This window comes from Bubalus kerabau, chromosome 6 (genome assembly GCF_029407905.1).
Source record: "Bubalus kerabau isolate K-KA32 ecotype Philippines breed swamp buffalo chromosome 6, PCC_UOA_SB_1v2, whole genome shotgun sequence".
Lineage (NCBI taxonomy): Eukaryota > Metazoa > Chordata > Mammalia > Artiodactyla > Bovidae > Bubalus > Bubalus kerabau.
Window position 1 is genome coordinate 78645330 of NC_073629.1, and position 17058 is coordinate 78662387.

Sequence of the window (17058 nt, forward strand, 5' to 3'; positions counted from 1 at the left end):
ACTGGCGCTTATCTCACTTACCCTTGTCCTACTCTTTGCAATAACCCTAGCCCCTGCAAACCCACTTAATGATGCCTGTCCATGTATAAAAGCTCTGTAACCCCTTTGTTCGGTGCTCAGAGGTTAGAGTGTTAACTCCTCTGGGCCCGCTGGCATAATAAACCTGAGTTCTCCAACTCTCCTAGTGTGGTGCTTGGTTTCTTGAGTACTAGTTTCTGCAACAACAGTAGCAGATACAATGGTCATCTGAATTAAATTTGCCCATTCCTGCCCATTTTAGTTCACTGCTTGCTAAAATGTCGATATTCACTCTTGGCCAGATCCTGCTTGGTCATGTCCAATTTACCTTGATTCATGAACCTAATATTCCAGGTTTCTATGCAATATTGTTCTTTACAGCATCAGACTACTTTCACCACCAGACACATCCACAACTGAGCATCATTTCCACTTTGGCCTCGCCTCTATTCTTCCTGGAACTGTTTCTCTGCTCTTCCCCAGTAGCATATTGGGCACCTATCAATCTAGGGCTTCATCTTCCGGTATCATATCTTTTTGCTTTTTCATACTTTTCATGGAGTTCTTGAGGCAAGAATACTGGAGTGGTTTGCCATTCCCTTTTCCAGTGGACACGTTTTGTTAGAACTCTCTACAATGACCTGTCCATCTTGGGTGGACCTGCATGGCATCATTCATAGCTTCACTGAGTTACACAAGGCTGTGATCCATGTGATCACCCAATGGTCAACACTGAAATCAGACTGATTATATTCTTTGCAGCAGAAAATGGAGAAGCTCTATACAGTCAGCAAAAACAAGACTTGGAGCTGACTGTGGCTCAGATCATCAGCTCCTTACCACAAAATTTAGGCTTAAATTGAAGAAAGTAGGGAAAACCACTAGACCATTCAGGTATGACCTAAATCAAATCCCTTATGATTATACAGTGGAGATGATGAATAGATTCAAAGGATTAGATCTGGTAGACAGAGTGTCTGAAGAACTGTGGACAGAGGTTCATAACATTGTACACAAGGCAGTGACCAAAACAATTGCAAAGAAAAAGAAACACAAGAAGGCAAAGTGGTTATCTGAGGAAGCCTTACAAATAGCTGAGAAAAGAAGAGAAGCAAAAGGCAAAGAGAAAAGGAAATATTGGCCCAACTGAATGCAGAGTTCCAGAGACTAGCAAGGAGATATAAGAAAGCCTTCTTACGTGACCAATGAAAAGAAATACAGGGAAATAATAGAATGAGAAAGACTAGAGATCTCCTCAAGAAAATTGGAGATACCAAGGGAATATTTCATGCAAAGATGGGCACAGTAAAGGACAGAAATGGCAAGGACCTAACAGAAGCAGAAGAGAGTAAGAAGAGGTGGCAAGAATACACAGAAGAACTATACAAAAAAGGTCTTAATAACCTGGATAACTGCATTGGTGTGGTCACTCACCTAGAGCCAGATGTCCTAGAGTGTGAAGTCAAGTGGGCCTTAGGAAACATTACTATGCACAAAGCTAGCAGAGGTGATGGAATTCCAGGTGAGCTATTTAAAATCCTAAAAGATGATGCTGTGAAAGTGCTGCACTCAATGTGCTAGCAAATTTGGAAAACTCAGCAGTAAACAAAGCACTGGAAAAGGTCAGTGTTCATTCCAATCTCAAAGAAGGGCAATGCCAAAGAACATTCAAACTACTGTGCTCATTTCAAACCCAGGGATTGAATCCACATCTTCTGCATACTTTACTCATCTGCTTACAGGGGTTATAATAAATATCATAACCTCACTCTCCTCTTTCACTCTTGTGACTATAATGCTATTGGCTAAAATCAATGTGAAGTCTGGGTTTAAGACAGGCTGAGCCTTGAGTGAGGTCTTCTTAGGTGGTGCAGTGGTGAAAAATCTGCTTGCAATTCAGAAGATGTGGGTTCGATCCCTGAATAAGGAAGATACCCTGGAGGAGGAAATGGCAGCCCACTCCAGTGTTCTTGCCTGGAAAATCCCATGGACAGAGGAGCCTGGCAGGCTACAGTCCATGGGTTCACAAAGAGTCAGACAGGACTGAGCAACTAAGCATAGCACAGAGACTAGAGTGACGCTAGAGAAGTGCCTAGGGCACCACATTCAAGGAAGCACTTTCTGTCAGAGTCTGAGAATGAGTGTTTTTTTATATGTGGTGCCCTAGGTGTCTCTCTTGCTTCATTCTAGTCCCAGCCCTGAGTTAGGAGAGCCCATGATGTAACCCACAGAAATCAACCTCGCAGAGTCCAGAGCTGGGTGGTGAGCAGATTTGAGGATCAGTTCGAAGACACTCGGTACACACTGTCAGAAGGTTCTTTAGGTTAACTTCTACTGGCGGTCCAGTGTTTAGGATTCAGAACTTTCACTGCTGGGCCTTTGTTCAATCCCTGGTTGGGGAAGTAAGATCCTGTAAACATGTAGTGTGGTCATAAACAAAAATCTATGGCTTCCTCTGAACCCACTTGATTCACTGGACTTGATCCATCAGCATTACTTGACCAAGTTGGAGTTCTCCTAAGTATAACTTTCAAAAAGCTAAAAAGTGTGACTCTCATAGAAATATGGAATGAACACAGGTCAAAGATTTTATCAATCCATTAATTAATGAGATGAATCACAAGTTGGAATCAAGATTACCCGGAGAAATATCAACAACCACAGATATGCAGATAATTGCCACTCTAAAGGCAGAAATTGAAGAGCAACTAAGGACCTCTTGATGAAGGTGAAAAAGGAGAGTGAAAAAGCTGGCTTAAAACTCAACATTCAAAAAACTAAGATCATGGCATCTAGTCCCATCACTTCATGGCAAAAAAGGGTATCAATGACAGATTTTTTTCTTTGGCTCCAAAATCACTGCAGATAGTGACTGCAGTGATGAAATTATAAGATGCTTGGTCCTTGGGAGAAAAGCTCTGACATACCTAGAAAGCATATTAAAAAGCAGAGACGTCACTTTGCCAAAAAAGGTCCCTCTATTTAAATCTATGGTTTTTTCCAGTAGTCATGTAAGGATGTGAGAGTAGGACCATTAAGAAGGCTTAGCACTGAAGAATTGATGCTTTTGAATTTCGGTGCTGGAGAGACTCTTGAGAGTCACTTGGACTGCAAGGAAAGGAGATCCAACCAGTCAATCCTAAAGGAAATCTACCTTAAATATTCACTGGAAGGACTGATGCTGAAGCTGAAGGTCCAATACTTTGTCCACTTGAATGCAAAGAGCCAACTCATTGGAAAAGACTCTCATGCTGGGAAAGACTGAGGGCAGTAGGAGAAGGGGGGCGACAGAGGATAAGATAGTTGGATGGCATCACTGACTTGATGGACATGAGTTTGAGAAAACTACTGGAGATAGTGAAGGACAGGGAAGCCTGGCATGCTTCAGTCCATGAGGTCACAGAGAGTCAAAAACAATTTTAGCAACTGAACAATAACAATTAATGAGTAAAGAATGAGATGTTAAAACTAGTTCAAAAGAAAATATGAAGACAGATTTATGTATCAGTCAAAAGAATGCTAAAGTGAATATGCTCATAATAAATACAAAGCTTGTTAACATCCCATAAGGAAATAAACTTAAACTTGAGGGATTATCCTTTTAAAAATAATTTTATTTATTTATTTTTAGCTGTGCTGGGTCTTCTTTGCTACACGGGCTTTTCTCTAGTTGTGAAACCTGGGGACCACTCTTTAGTTGCAATGGGCGGGCTTCTTATTGCAGTAGCTTCTCTTGTTGCAGAGCTCAGGCTCCAGGCACATGGGCTCAATAGTTGTGGCTTGCGGGCTCTACATTGCAGGCTCAGTAGTGTAGTACAGGGGCTTAGTTGCTGTGCAGCATGTGGAATCTTCCTGGACCAGGGATCGAACCCGTGTCCCCTGCATTGGCAGGCAGATTCCTATCCACTGTATCACCAGATAAGTCCAAACCTCTTCTAAGCAGAAAGCGCATCAAATGTGGATACTACCATAGAATTAATTAATCTTCCAAGGATCCATTCAACAATTCCCAGTGCGCCACTGAAAGAACATCCAGTAATCACTTTCCCTTTTTTCTACACTTGATAATGTTTTTAAACATTTCTCCTCTGCCTGCAGGCTATTCAGATATTTAAAGACACCAGCTTCATCTCATTTATCTTCAAGAGTCAGGTGCTCAGGATTAGACACAGGTGTGGTAATGAACAAGAAGGTGTTTTATTTCAGTTTGAAAAGGGAGAATCAAAACAATTCATTATTAAAACTGGGGTATATTATTAAATGTAAATCCTATTTGCTGCCTATTTCACTCTAAAGAAAGCTTTCACTGTATATTTTCTCTGCCTCTCAAACAGGTAGGACACTGTATATGTAATTATAGCAGCTGTATGACAACAGGAAAAAAACAAATAACTAGTCAGACAACTATCACATTGTAGATTCCAAAGTGGCATTTAGTTTGTCAACATGCTTAATTAATCATAGTCAATAGTTAATTTGATCCAAACACTACACTTCACTACATGTGAAGCAGAATCAAAACATCGCCCTCTACGTTTCAGATATGAACTACCTATGTTTAGTGTCAATAATTAATTGATGCCTCCAAAGACAATTCTATTTCATTCCATTCCTTTATTTTTCTTTCTCTCAGTACACTTACTATGTTGTTCTTTTCTTTCATTGATTTGCTTAGGATCTCAGAGGTTAAAAAAGGATCTTGAAAACCTTCTAGACCAGAGCTCTCCAGTAGAATGCTCTGCAACGATGGAAAAATTCTATATTTGTGCTGTTCAGTATAGTAACTGCCAGCCACATGTGGCCATTAAATACTTAAAATATTTCTAGGGCAGGATTTCTCTAACTCAGCACTATTAACATTTTGGGTTTAATATTTCTTTATCATTGCAACATTGCTGAGAAATTTATTCAACATGCTAAGTCATTTCATGCAGTTATCCTGTTTAATTTCAACCTCATTCCCTCAGCTCTCAGCATGCATGTTCCATAGTGGTTGTTCCAAACTCTCCCACTCTACTCAAATGCATGACTTCACTCTGCCCACCAATTCCAAGAAGAGGAAGAAAACTACACTCTGCAGCTGTAGTATGAGATTACTTCCTTGTGTAATCCTAAAGCTTACTTAAAATTTCCACTTCCTATGTGGATGACAGTATTGATTTTCTCTGAATTTCTCCATGTTATAATAAATTCATAGTGGACTATCCTTGGAGATAATAGGGAGCCCAGTGCAATGAAAAGAATACTGGATGAAGATACAAGAGGCCAGAGTTTTACAACCAGTCCTATTTTAACCTGTCCAGCTTCAGATTTCACACTTGCATACCAGAGAATACTTCTAATGATTTTTTCCTAATATTTTAGATGACTATTCCAAGTGTAGACCTTTATGATTCTACCTTCTTCCTATTTACTGTTTTTTGATAAAACAATGTCTATGTGCCATCATTGTGCTAGTTGCTGGAAATGCAACAGCAACTGGGACAGATTTGGCTCATGCCCACATGTAATTTGATTGGGAAGTGAACTACCTGTTCAGTGCTCTACCCTGAGAAAGCTCAGCCCTAGGGAGAACAATCAATTTAAGCTATAAGGTTGCATTGCTCTGTTCTTAGGCTAATCCATGGGTACCAGGAGGGTGAGACTAAGCCTCCTCCCAGTTCATGATTTCTCCCATGCAGATATGTCAACTGCTTAGTAGAACCAGAGGAATATGCAGAAGATGTATTAATGAGCACAGTATAGACACTGGCCATTCAAATTTATAGCTGAAGCAAAATGCCACTCCTAGACTTGGTTGCCATGAAATTAAAAGTTGCTTACCCCTTCGAAGGAAAGTTATGACCAACCTAGACAACATATTAGAAAGCAGAGACATTACTTTGTCATCAAAGTCCGTCTAGTCAAGGCTATGATTTTTCCAGTAGTCGTGTATGGATGTGAGAGTTGGACTATAAAGAAGGCTGAGTGCTGAAGAATTGATGCTTTTGAACTGTGGTGTTGGAGAAGACTCTTCAGAGTCCCTTGGACTGCAAGGAGATCCAACCAGTTCATCCTAAAGGAGATCAGTCCTGGGTATTCGTTGGAAGGACTGATGTTGAAGCTGAAACTCCAATACTTTGGCCACCTGATGCAAACAGCTGACTCATTTGCAAAGACTCTGATGCTGGGAAAGATTGAGGGCAGGAGGAGAAGGGGATGACAGAGGATGAGATGGTTGAATGGCATCACCGACTCGATGCACATGAGTTTGAGTGAACTCCGGGAGTTGGTGATGGACAGGGAGGCCTGGCGTGCTGTAGTTCATGGGGTTGCAAAGAGTTGGGCACGACTGAGCGACTGAACTGAACTGAACTGAGACTTGGTTGCTGGTTTGTAGGGAGGTCTGAGGAATTTCAGAGGAGGGGCAAAGGTGACCATTAGCAGTAGATCAAGTCTCAGAGGATCTGAGGAAGTTACTGTTTATCAGCATTTATAGACATATTCCTATGTTCTAATTGAAGAGTGGCAATACTGGTGTGTTGCTACTGCTACTGCTACTGAATATCAACTGGAAGTAGGAACAATGAGGCAGCATGAACACACAGCTATGTTATTTACCTGCCCTTTTCAGGGTAATCAGAAGAAGCCTGCAATACGCCAAGCTTTCTTAGAAATGCCTGCTTGTATCTACATATATATGTAAACCTTCCATCTTCACTTTAGTTTCTTGTTTTGACTCTACCCAAGTTTCCATCTACGACCTCCCTCTCCTGGACCATCTTATAGTTCTTTCTACTTCTGAGCCCAAATAGGCCAATCACCCTCTTGTCAGATTTTAAAAATTTGTTAATTCTGATACATTAAATGGATATCCATTTTGATACCTTATTTTTACATTCTTACCTTTGCATTTTTTTTTCTTGAGGAGGACTACAAAAGCTTCAGGTTTCATAAAACTTGCATCCACTCCTGCTCTTGGAGCTGATATTTTATTGGCAGGGGACAGACAATAAACTAATACAACATGATCAAGAAGTGCAAAAGCTACAAGGAAAGATAAAGTAGGGTTAGAGAACAGAAAGCCACAGGAGGTATGATATTTTAGGTAGGTTGTTCAAAAAAGACGCGTGAAAAAAAGTTCCACTGAACTAAGACTTCACTTGGAATTTCACCAATTTTTCCACAATGTTCCTTTTGAGGGAGGGGATGTTGTGTTGGATCTTAATTGCTGCTGGCAGATTTTCTCCAGTTGCAGAGAATGCAAGCTACTCTACTTTTGGCACCTGAACTTCTCATAGTACTGGCTTCTGTTGTTGCGGAGCATGGGCTCTAGGGCATGTGGGCTCCGGTGGTTTCAGTGTGTGGGCTCAGCGGCTGTGGTGCACGATCCTAGTTGCCCCAAGGCATGTGGAATCTTCCTGTCCTCTGCATTGGCAGAAGGATTCTTAACTACTGGACCCACAGGTCTCCCTCTTATTGGTTTTAATAATTCCAGTCTCTTCCCTTTATTACTCCTTCCCTTCCTGAGGTTGCTATCTCCATGACACCTTATGAGTTTTGTTTTTTTTTTTAACATTTCATTTTATCTAGTTAATATTTCTTTATATTAGATTCTCTTTAATCAAATAACTAGTGTGGTTTGTGTCCTAACTGGACTCTGATTGATATAGAAATTGTTACTTGTAATGGTTCCAAAAGATGGGATTTGGGGATTGGTTTGGTTTTGTCCTTGGGTTTCAATGTAGTGGCTGAGCTCCTTGCTCAGAATGGGAAATGGATGCTGGTAACCCATGCCATCGGAGAAGGCAATGGCACCCCACTCCAGCACTCTTGCCTGGAAAATCCCATGGACGGAGGAGCCTGGTGGGCCGCAGTCCATGGGTTCACTAAGAGTCAGACAAGACTCAGCGACGTCACTTTCACTTTTCACTTTCATGCATTGGAGAAGGAAATGGCAATCCACTCCAGTGTTCTTGCCTGGAGAATCCCAAGGATGAGGGTGCCTCGTGGGCTGCCGTCTATGGGGTCGCACAGAGTCGGACACGACTGAAGCGACTTAGCAGCAGCAGCAGCAGCAACCCATGCCATGAAGAAGTAGCATGATTGATTAAATAATCACCTGCAGTTAACTTCGAGGATCTGCCTGCTGACACACGTGCCTTGGAGCATGTGCCTGCTGTACTTGCCTGTTGCAGCAGTAATTGTGACCATGAAGACTACAGTGTGGAACAGACTCTTCTGAGTAGACTTAAACACAGAAAGAAATATCAGACTTGGGTCCTTATCCTCGTTAAATTCTCAGTTAAAGTCTCATGAGAGAGCTAGAAAGATTCTATGGCAACCCTAAAAGAATGTCTCATTTCTCATAGCCACAGGGCTGGTATTGCTAAAAGTGAGTAAATATTTAGTTGTCAAGTTTACAGAATTTACATTATTTGAATTTATAGCTTTGTTGTGTCTCTCATGAAGAAGTTAGGAAAAATGATAGGGAAGCAAAGGGACACTAAATCTCGAAGTAAGGATATATCTGGCCAGATTTAAATCAAGTTGAAAAATTTGAATTCCCAGGTCATACTCTTTCTAACAGTAGAAGAAGCTTGTCCTCCTGTGCCTGAGGATATTATTAATAGCGTTTCTTTGCTTCAAAACTATCTAATATATCTATTAATAGGGTCAGATATCATTATGCTCCAGGGGTACAAGTACAAAGTCTGACCCAGGAGGAAGCAGTTTTTAAACCAAAAATTTACAAGAATTTCCTAATTTTTATCAGTGTAAACCTGGAGTATATGTAAAGGAATGAGTTTTAAGGAAGATGAGCTATAGTACGGGTTTGAGCTAAATGTATTGACATGAGTGCTCTTACCTGAGGTTCTAGATTTAATGTTTTAGCTCATAAAGGTGGGAATAGTCTAAAAATGTGTTAGCTGACAGAGAACTGGGCTCAAAAGTGGCCTGTGTTTAATGAGACTGAGAGGCCAAAACTTCCCCCATTATAATGTAGAGGAAGGAATTCCAAGGTTTAGGGAGATAGGAATATTGGAGTGCCTTTATCATGAATGATCTACATACCCATCTCTCCACTGCATGTTGAGAGGATCCAGAGGACATGCCCATCGTCAGCATGTTGAAAAACATATTTGTGTGTAGAGTACAAATGTCCTTGAGAAGTTCTGTTATGGCTGTTCTCCATAAACCAGGCATAATGGTGGGGAATTTCACTATTGAGGTGGGCTCGCTGTTTATGATAGAGATGATAGAAATCCTAGAGTATCAGAGACAAGTAGCGGTTTTTAACCACCAAAGCTGAGAGGGGCATATTTACCATAAAAGGAAAGAAATAACATAGTGGTAACCAGAATGTTTTAATCCCCAGGAATCTTTGGCGGTGGTTAATTGATTACAATATCCCTAAGAATGTTAATAGCATGGCAGTCTACTAAAACAGTGCTTAACTTATATAACAGGAGAAAACAGATTGACAACAAAAAAATCCAACTTGAGGACTTCTCTGGTGGTCCAGTGGCTAGGAATCCACCTGCCAATGCAGGGGTACATGGGTTTGATCCTGGATCCAGAAAGATTCTGAATGCCTTGGAGCAATTGGGCCTGAGAGTCATAGCTACTGAAGCCTGCATGCCTTGAACCGCTGCTCCACAACAAGAGAAACCTGTGCATCACAGTTAAGACCCAATGAAACTAAAAATAATAAATAATAAAATTTAAAAATCTAACATGTTTCTGAAATGGAGTTTCTCACTCAGTTTTTAGACATAAGCCAATTTATACAGCCAGAACTCTTGCATTGAAGGGGGAGTCAAGTTTCCTTCCTGTATCATGGGACAGGGACACACTCTATTGTTGTTGTTGTTTAGTCACTAAATTGTGTCTGACTCTTTGCAACCCTGTGGACTCCAGCACGCCAGGTTTCCCTGTCCTCCACTGTCTCCCAGAGTTTGCTCAAGTTCGTGTCCACTGAGTCAGTGATGTTACCTAACCATGTCATCCTCTGCCGCCCTCTTCTCCTTTTGCCTTCAATCTTTCCCAGCACTGAATACACTGTATAACTTCCTCCAAATCTTCCTCAAAGGGCCTGCAGTCATTGATGAGAGTGACTATGTATTGGGGGAAAGGAAATACCCAGACCTTTTGGGGATTATGGAACACTGGTTGCTGCTGCTGCTGTTGCTAAGTCGCTTCAGTCATGTCCGACTCTGTGCGACCCTGTAGATGGCCTCCTACCAGGCTCCTCTGTCCCTGGGATTCTCCAGGCAAGAACACTGGAGTGGGTTGCCATTTCCTTCTCCAATGCAGGAAAGTGAAAAGTGAAAGTGAAGTCGCTCAGTCGTGTCCGACTCTTAGCGACCTCATGGACCGCAGCCAACCAGGCTCCTCCGTCCATGGGATTTTCCAGGCAAGAGTGCTGGAGTGGGGTGCCATAACCTTCTCCATGGAACACTGGTTACTTGATACTAATTCCTGGGCCCCCATATTATGACAGACTCCAGTGAAACTGGGGGCTGAGTCAGGTAACAATTGGAGTCTTAGCTCAAATCTGAAACACAGTGGGCCTGGTGAGTCTGTAGATCCAATGTGTGGTTGAAGTGAAAATGAAAGTTGCTCAGTCATGTTCGACTCTTTGTGACCCCATGGACTATAAAGTCCATGGAATTCTCCAGGCCAGAACACTGGAATGGATAGCTGTTCCCTTTTCCAGGGGATCTTCCCAACCCAGGGATTGAACCTAGATCTCCCGCATTGCAGGTGGATTCTTTACCAGCTGAGCCTTATCTGATTCCTGAATGTATAAATAGAAGAAATATATGTTTAGACATAACAGACATACTTGGCAACTAGGAAAATCCTTATATTGGCTCTTTGACCCATGGAATAGACCATAATGGTAGAAAGAGAAAGCCTCTGGAACTTTCCCATCCTACCAGGTTAGTAGCAAAAGGGAATCACATACCTTTAGGGAAACTGCGGAGAGTAGTGCTGTCATCAAAGACTTGGAAGGATGCATGGGCGGTGATACCTAACACATTTCCATTTAAGTCACCTCTTTGTCCAATACAGAAGGCATATCTTGACCAATATCTGAGAATGATTATAAACTTAATCAGGAAGTGACTCCAATTTTAATGTTCCACATGTAGCATTTCTACTGAGGCAGATCAACACTACAGCTTCAGACACCTGCTGCTAAGTTCCTTCAGTCGTATCCGACTCTGTGCGACCCCATAGATAGCAGCCCACCAGGCTCCCCGTCCCTGGGATTCTCCAGGCAAGAACACTGGAGTGGGTTGCCATTTCCTTCTCCAATGCATGGGAGTGAAAAGTGAAAGTAAAGTCGCTCAGTCGTATACAACTCCTAGCGACCCCATGGACTGCAGCCTACCAGGTCCCTCCATCCATGGGATTTTCCAGACAAGAGTACTGGAGTGGATTGCCATTGCCTTCTCCGAGCACAACTATTGATGTGGCAAATGCTCTTTCTTCTTCATCAGTTATAAGGATCAACTAGAAGCAGTTTACTTTTTAAATGGCAGGGTCAGGAGTACATCATCACAGTTTTGCCTCAGGATTACATCAAATCTACTCTCCACCATAGTATAGTTTACAAAGATATTAATCATCTTAACATTCTCTTACAAAAGCAACTGGTTCACTAGAGGGATTGAATTATGCTCACCGGCTCTGAGCAACGTGAAGTAGCAAACATTTTGGGTGGCTAAGTAAGGGAGCCAGGATCTCAGCTGGTCAGGATTTATTACTCGATACAATGGGGAACAACAGAGTTGTTTGCTGGAGTTCAGGGGATAAGGATGAGTTTAGTTTCAGACATATTGAAGAGGCTCAGAGAGAGTCATCCAAGTGAAGATGTTCAGGACACAGTTGGATATACAAATCGGGAGTTCAAGAGAACACACATGATTAGATTTAGGAAGTGTTGACAAAATGTTAAATCATAATTGAAGCCATGGAATGGGGTGTGATTATTGAGTGAAAACATATAGGAATCAAATGAGAAGACTCAAGATAGAGCCTTGGAGGATATGAAACTTTATTTTAAAGATATGGTAGAAGAAAATGAGCCAGCAAAGAATGAAAAGGGGCATTCAGAGAATCAGGAGGAGTAGCAGAGAGTGTGGTGTCCCATGAGTTAAGGGAGGAGAGTGTAGCTAAAGGAAGGGAGAGGGTCCATAGTGCAGATGCTGTGATGTGGTCACAGATAAGAGAAGACTGAGAGTCAGCTGGGTGTACTTCCTTTCAGGTCATTGGTGGCTTAGGGGTGACTAGCTTCAGGGTTTTGGAGGGGATGAAACTAATTTGGTGTGAGTTTGAAGGTGGTTTGAGGGAGTTATAGATCCAGTGAACAGGTGGGTAGTGAGGCTAGTTCACAGAGATAGAAGATTCAAAGCAACTGACTTTGAATAAATTTGTGTAAGCTTCAGCTGTAAATAAATTGAGTTGGAAATGTCTCTGTAGTTTCGATGCATAAATTGATGTCTGGTATGACTGAGCGACTTCACTTTCACTTTTCACTTTCATGCATTGGAGAAGGAAATGGCAACCCACTCCAGTGTTCTTGCCTGGAGAATCCCAGGGATGGGGGAGCCTGGTGGGCTGCCATCTATGGGGTCGCACAGAGTCGGACACAACTGAAGCGACTTAGCAGCAGCAGCAGCATGGTGTTTGTGAATAGGTCATGAGTGACAATGAATTTAATAGATTGGTGTCCCTATATCCTGGTTATTCTTCTTCATAGCGTTACTGAATATTAATCTTGGTAATTGAAGGAAGTAACGGCATTGTGAGAACTTTAAAAGCAAGTATGTCCACCTACCCTGTGTAAGACAGGGGTGTCTAGTGGAGGAGCACAAACCAAATGTTGAATGGACTGGGGCCAAATCTTTACAGTCACTTAGAGCTGTGGGACTCAGGACTTCCACTAGGTCTTTGTTTTCCTGTTATTATGTTGTCTCACCATACCTACTTCCTAGAGTGGTAAGGATGAAAGGAGATAATGAATTTCAATTACAGCACATTGCCAGGTTCACCACTGGCTGTCAATAAGGTCTCCTTCCAACGCAACACAGAAAAGGATGAGGCCCTGCAGAGAAGCTTCATGCTTCTTCCATGCACTGTGGTTCTCTGAACTTTAAAAACATTGTTCAACTAGGAAACACCTAATACCTTTGCTCCCTGGCTATATTGTAATCAGTGATGCAACACAGTGGTTATTGGGTGTGATCTAGTCTGGCAGTGAAACAACAAATTGGTGGACAAAAGTAAACACCAAAAAAGGCTAAATAAATTCCAGTATAAGAATAGCAAGTGAGCTAGAGAAAGGGAGAAGTGTAGGGAAAAGAAACACAGAAATATGAGTCATGTTAAAAATAGTATACAGATCAATTTCCCTCATGGAGAAATGTAATGGCTAAAGCAAAAGACATGATTTAAACACAAAGGTTTTTCTGCTAGTAATTATACCTAGCGAGATATAAAATATATCAAACTACAATGTTGACATTTCTAAATAGAGTAAGCATGTATATCAATGAGAACATTTAAATCTAGTTTTCCCAATCTTGTACAATTTATTTACATATGTTTTAAACTTCATCAAATTTTATCAGATAATGCATAAATTTCCCATATATAATTCTGTGATTAATATTACTAAGGTTAGGAAACAGATTTGAGTGCCTAAAATGCCTACGAGTCTAAATACCTATAATAAAAATCCTGCTAGAATACTGGAACCTGATCTGATCTTTATGGGCATGTACTGAGAATGTGTGACTCTATTAGATTTAATAGCATTTTACTGAGTGTCCACAAATCATTACTGGAGTTGAGAAAATCCAACACAGTTCTTGGCCTATGGTTCAGTTCAGTTCAGTTCAGTCGCTCAGTTGTGTCCGACTCTTTGCGACCCCATGAATCACAGCATGCCAGGCCTCCCTGTCTATCACTAACTCCTGGAGTTCACTCAAACTCATGTCCATCGAGTCAGTGATGCCATCCAGACATCTCATCCTCTGTCGTCCCCTTCTCCTCCTGCCCCCAATCCCTACCAGCATCAGAGTCTTTTCCAATGAGTCAACTCTTCGCATGAGGTGGCCAAAGTACTGGAGTTTCAGCTTTAGCATCATTCCTTCCAAAGAAATCCCAGGACTGATCTCCTTCAGAATGGACTGGTTGGATTTCCTTGCAGTCCAAGGGACTCTCAAGAGTCTTCTCCAACACCAGAGTTTAAAAGCATCAATTCTTCGGTGTTCAGCTTTCTTCACAGTCCAACTCTCACATCCATACATGACCACTGGAAAAACCATAGCCTTGACTGGACAGACCTTTGTTGGCAAAGTAATATCTCTGCTTTTCAATATAGTATCTAGGTTGTTCATAACTTTCCTTCCAAGGAGTAAGCATTTTTTAATTTCATGGCTGCAGTCACCATCTGCAGTGATTCTGGAGCCCAAAAAAATAGTCTGACACTGTTTCCCTGTTTCCCCATGAAGTGATGGGACCAGATGCCATGATCTTAGTTTTCTGAATGTTGAGCTTTAAGCCAACTTTTTCACTCTCCTCTTTCACTTTCATCAAGAGGCTTTTTAGTTCCTCTTCACTTTCTGCCATAAGGGTGGTGTCATCTGCATATATGAGGTTATTGATATTTCTTCCAGCAATCTTGGCCTATGGTAGGTCTTAGTAAATACTTGTTAATAAAGTATGTAAACATTCTGAGAAAAACAATAGTAATTGCTCAGATCAGTACTTTTTAAGCAATTTATTTTTATTTCATTTTGTGTTACTGCAGAAATGTGTACCTGGCATTTCATCTTCCACAGAGTAGCACATGAACTATTATCTGGCCTTTTTCAGTGGTTTTCATTATCCCCATCTGATTTTAGAAAAGATTTACTTTTCATACAGTGTTAGTGGTAATATAAAATTGGTACAACCTCTTTGGGGATCAATTTGTTCATTTCATTAATATTTTTAAAAAGTAGTCTTTAAGCAATTCCATTTCTAGAAACTGATACTTGCAAAAGTGGAATGGACAAGGATAATCAAAGACACATTGTTTATAAACTGAAAAAATGGCAATAATTTAAATGTCTATGGGATGGACTGCGTGAATTATGATGCATCCAGCTGACAGAATTCTTGGCAGCCATTAAAAATGAATGAGGTAGAGTCTCTTTACTGCCACAGAAAGGCCTTTAAGGAATACTAAGTGAAAAGAGAAAGGTTGCATAATGGTAATAATAGTAATTATTGTTGCTTAGTTGCTAAGTTGGGTCTGACTCTTTGTGACCCCATGGACTGCAGCATGCCAGGCTTCCCTGTCCTTCACCATCTCCCTGAGTTTGCTCAAACTCATGTCCATTGAGTTGGTGATGCCACCCAACCATCTCATCCTCTGTCAGCCGCTTCACCTCCTGTCTTCAGTCTTGCCAAGAATCAGGTCTTCTCTAATGAGTTGTCTCTTTGCATCAGGTGGCCAAAGTATTGGAGCTTCAGCTTCAGCATCAGTCCTTCCACTGAATATTCAGGGTTGATTTGCTTTAGGATTGACTGGTTTGATCTCCTTGATTATTATTATTAGGAACACTTGTAAAGCGTGTACTATATTCTAAACATTCAACTTAACTCATTTAATTCTCATCACCACCCTAAGAGGTGGGTGCTATTGTTATCCCCATTTTACAGACAGAGGAACTGAAGCATCATATTGTCAAGTAACTTGCCCAAGGCCGCAAAACCAGCATCAGAGACAGTGTCTGGCTTGAGCATCACTATTTCTCACACGATTCTCTCCATTTATGGTAAAAAATGTATAACAATACACATATGTAAATGTATGTGTACGCATGTAAATGTATACGTATGTCTGCACGTGTGTATGTAGGCACGGAGAGTGACTCAAAGTACTCTCAAAGTATGTTCAAAGTACACAGCCTTTGAACAGTTAGCAGTCACTTTCTCTGAAAAGTAGGTTGGGGTGAGAGGAAGAGAGCATGTGATACAAGCCTCTTTTGCTTGTTTGCTTTTGTTATGAGGGACATTATTATTTTCAAAATAATTTTTTCACAAGGGATGTTTCTCAAAATATAACTTCCTGAATGTTTTTCTTCTACTACCTGCAGTTAAGGAAGAAATGTGACCATTTTTTCCCCTCATCATTGAAGTTATATCATTGATTCATTTAGCAAAAACATCTGAACAGTGCTAGGTGCTTACTGTGAAGTGGAACAGACTGTCAGGCAAACTCCTAATTCCAGAGCCCCTAGAAAAGGGGATGAACAAAGCTGGGGTGGGAGAAGCACAAGAGATGACATTTCTGTGGAGGGCAAGGAGAGGCAGTGTGAAAGAAGGTACCCAGAGAGGAGAGAATATTTTGCATAAATATTGAAGGAAAAGTAAGAGTTCTTCAGGAGGCAGGGGAGAGAGAGGAAAAAGCATTCCAGATGGAGGGAATATGGGAGTAAGGACAGAGAAATAGGCAACAGGAACCTACGTTATTCTTCAGGGAATTGGGTGTAGTTAGCCAAAATCTAAGGAGGAACAGGTGGGGAGGGCAGGAGCCACGTCACTTAAGCCCTTGTGGACCATGTTAAAAATTTCATCCTTGTGCTAGTTTTTACTAAGGAACATTCAAAGAACACAGATGTTCTCAGGATAATTTAAAACATACAGGTCAAAAGATGTTTATACAATGAACATTATCTAGCCTCAAACAGGAAGGTAATTCTGATACATGCTACATGTGGATGAACCTTGAAAATACTGTGCTAAGTGAAATGAAGATACAAAAGAACAAATGCTGTATGATTCCCCTGATATGAGGTACCTAGAATCATAGAATTTATAGAGACAGAAAATAGAATAGTGGTTACCAGAGGATGGAGGGAGGGAGCAACGGGGAGTTATTGTTTTGTAGTTTCATAATCTGTTTGAGATGATGTGAAAGTTCTAGAGAAGGGTAGCAGTAAGAGTTGTGCAACAATATACTTAACAGCACTGAACTGTGTACTCAAAAAAAGTTAA